General features: G+C 32.4%; 1 pseudogene; it reads left to right on the forward strand.

Annotated features, from left to right (window-relative positions):
* Nucleotides 1–290: 290 nt before the first annotated feature.
* Nucleotides 291–3,152, forward strand: LOC149493656 (uncharacterized; annotated as a pseudogene).
* The last annotated feature ends 898 nt before the right edge of the window (nt 3,153–4,050 follow it).

The raw sequence follows: 4,050 nt of genomic DNA on the forward strand, positions 1-4,050 counted from the left end.
GTTGTGTTTCCATTATATTATTTTGCTGCATATATAATACTTGAAGTTTTTATGGGTTTCAGTTCCTGATTTTTTAACAAGATTCTTCAATATGGCGCCTGATCGGAAACAGAATATAACTTTGCATGCCTTGTTAAGGTTAGCGCAGGCAACTTGAGCTAAATCTGAGTCGAAAATTAAGAATTTCACTTTGCCTCAATGAGTTCTCAAGTTCAATCTCAATTAGAATTTGTGAATTCCACTACATTTTTAATTACCATACGCAGTCAACATTAAGAAATTCTATTAAGATGCCATCAATTACTCAAGTTCAATCTCGAACTATACCCATAAATTCCATTGTGCATCCACTGACTACTCGAACTCAATCTCAGTCTAAATCAAAGAATTCCACTCCATCTACAGTGACTGAACAATTCCAACCCCAATCCACACCAACAAATTTGAATGTGCATTCAGTAACAACCGAAAATCAAATCCAGAATACATATTTCGATTCAACATCTCCAGAAGTAACTCAAACAATAAATGTATCTGAGATTGATCATTTGTCTAATGCATCAGAAGCTTCCATTCATTCTGACCCGATGGATAATGGTGGTGAGCTATTCCTTTTAATATCTTTCTTATCAATTCAACTCATTTAGCACTATTTATTATGTATCATTCAAATATTTGTCAACTAAGTTTATATAATACTTTGTGAATGCAAAAGCTATACATGTCTCCTAGCTTCACTTTGTTTGTCATAGTGCACAACAACCAGTCCTCCTCTTATTCTTCATTACATTTTTTTTCTTTAAATATGTCATTTCTTTTTACCTGTATATTTGTTTTTTTTTTTTGGTGCTTTGATGGACCCGTTTGGAGAACAAAAGTTGAGGGTATAAAAAAGGTTATGGTGATAGTTTTTTAATTGTGATTGTGACTGTGAAAACTAATTCATATGTTGTGTGGAGGTTCCAAGCAAATAATTTTTAATTAATTCTTTTTATGTATTATGGTGTATTCTTTATAATAAAGCATTTTGCTCTTGTCCACTTATAGAATCATATAACAAAAGCGCTAAAGAAATACTTTTGTTGTTACTTATTAGCCTTTACACTATATATTTCATTTTATATTGTTGTTTCAATAGTGTTAAATAATACATCTCTTTTTCATATTGGTTAGCTACTAAAAGCAAAGTTGTAAGACTAAAAGAAAGTTTCCTTTCAACCATCCATACAAACTTATTCTTTTTTGGATGAATTTATATAGGCTATTGCACTTGGAGTGCAGACCAATTAATTCCAAATTGTAAATGCACCCAACTAAATTCAAATTTACTATTAATTTGTCTCTCTACTAAACTCAAAGGTGGCTCTTGATGATGGGGCCACTTTGATCATATATTTTAAACATATTTTTAATTAATTAGCCTATTTTAATAATAAAATAAAGAATAACAATTGTTTTATATATACAAACATGAACTTATATTTGCACTCGTAATTTGACAACTACTACGTTCGTGTTTTGTTATATTTATGAATGCATAGAGTCATTATGCAAGTTTAATGAAGTACTTTGTTGGTTTTAATGTCATGTCTAGTTGCAACATCAAGCAAGATGTAAATTTGTCTTTCCCCACAATTTAAGTATGTTAAGATCTTTCTTAATTATTATTATTTCTTAATTTTTCATCCTATTTTATTGCTTATCTTAACAACTCATTATTATATATTTGTTCTTGATTGTTTATATTATATATCTCAGAAAATGGTCATATTATGAATATCTCAACTTATATATTTTTGGTAGCTTCTATTACAAAGAAGAAGGATCGTGGGAGGGCTAGAAGTTTTGAAGTTAAAAAGCGTCTTAAAGAGGGTACCAAGATTAGCGGTGTTATAATAGCCCCAGAAAATTATCTACCTACAGATTCCTCAGAAAAGCTATTTAAAATAGAAATAGGAGTTCTCACTCAAATGTTGGGACCACTTCATGTATTTTACTGGTTAGATATAACAGTTGACATCAAAGATGCTCTTTATACAAAACTTGAGGTAACCTTCTTTAAACATTATATATATATATATATATATATATATATAATTCTTTTTATGATTTGTATGTGTAGACTGAATTTAAACTTGACTTGAGTGACCCACATATAAGAAATGTGGTTGATCATATAATGGCTAAACGTTTTATGAACTACAAGTACCGATTGCATATGCACTGTAAAAAGTTTTATACTCCTGAGGAAGCAAAAGAAAATCCTCCTCTAGATGTTAAAGAAGAAGATTGGATCGCCTTATATGGTCATTTTGAAGAGGAAGCTTTTAAGGTAACACTGTATTCCCATCATTAGTATCTAATATAACTTAAGTTATACAAAGAATAGATATTGATAAAAAGTAATTATGTAGGCTCAAAGTGCAGCAAACACAGGTAATCGAAAACAGTTAGAAGTCCTAAATACTTCAGGTTCAAAGTCATATTATCAACGCTTGTATGAATTGGTATGATAAACTTTATTATTAATTATTTACAATATTTTAAATGTGGTTGCATTATTATTATCAATTATTTCTTCTTATGTTTTTATAGGAAAATTCAAAAGAAACAAATGAGGAGCTTGATACACCTAAAGAGCCTATTGAAATGAAACTTTACTTTGATACTCATCATAAGAAGGATGGCACATGGATTCATCCACAAGCTGAGGAAAATTATGTAAAACTTTTTAGCTTACATAGTAAAATTTAATAATACATATCTTCCTTTTTTTCTTAAAAACTTTGTGTTAATTAATTATATATAGGTGCAAATGGAAGCTGTTCGTGCACAAGCGGCAATGGATGGTATTGAAGTTAATGGGAGGCAAATTTTTGAACAAGTCTTGAAGACAAAAAAATACTATGCTCATGGACTTGGACATGGGGTGAAACCAAGACCATCTAGAGAATTAGAGTTGGAAGCTCGTTTACATTCAGAAAAAATAGAATCTGAAAAGCAGGCAAAAGAATTGGAGGAGCAAATTTAAGAATCAACAAGCTACTATTAATGAATTGAAATCATCATATAATGAACTTAGATCTCTTGTTCAAAAATTATGCCTTAAACGAAATGGTGAAGAGACTTCAAATCATGCTCCTAATTGGTAAAGTCATGTCATATTTGCAAATAATTCAAAATTTTTATTTTATTTTATTAATTCAATTCACTACAAAAAAAAACGTTAAATTGCGACCGATTTTTGCGACCGACAGATATCGGTCGCAAATTTGCGACAGATTTACTACAGAAGAAAAAACCGTCGCAAATTTTAGCGCTAAAAATTCCCGCGATCTTGTTTCTCAGTTTGTGACTCATATGCGATGGATTTGCGACCGATTTGCGACTAAGGTTAATCGGTCGCAAAATTTCGCGGTTCAAAATTTGGAATGATTTTTGCGACCGATGTGCGACTTATTTGAGACTGAATTTTTGCGACCGACTTCTTTGGTCGCAAATCGGTCGCAAATTGACTGCCATGTAAAACGACGTCGCAGGTTTAAAAATTGCGACCGATTAATTTTTAGGGCTTTAAACGCCAGACGCCCTCCTCCTTCTTTCTTCTTCTTTCTTTCTTCTCCTCTCCTCCTCTCTTCTCCTGTGTTCGCAGGCCGCTCCAGCCCCTCCTGACGCCGCTCCAGCCCGCCTGACGCCGCTGCCGCCCCTCCTGACGCCGTTCCAGCCCCTCCGGTTGCTCCACCCGTCTTCTTGGACATTTTTTGAGGTATTTTGCGATTTTTCGATTTTTTTTTCGTTTTTTTTTATTTTTTTATTTGCGATTTATGTGTATTTGGGCATAATTATTTGTCTATAAATACTTTGTTTGAACCTAAATTTAGGGTGAGTAAACTTGGAAAAAAAAATTTAAAAAACTGCACTGAACCTAACTGAAGAAAATTTTGTTCCTTCGTGGCGTTGCGCTTTAGTTTCCCACATGAAAAACTGGGACTTGATAGTTAATCCATGTCCCTGTCCTGTAACTTTTCGCCCTTTGCATTTTATTTAGCT

Source organism: Jatropha curcas, chromosome 9, assembly GCF_041381405.1.
Source record: "Jatropha curcas cultivar XTBG-Jc1 chromosome 9, XTBG_Jcur_1.0, whole genome shotgun sequence".
In the NCBI taxonomy this organism is placed as follows: domain Eukaryota; kingdom Viridiplantae; phylum Streptophyta; class Magnoliopsida; order Malpighiales; family Euphorbiaceae; genus Jatropha; species Jatropha curcas.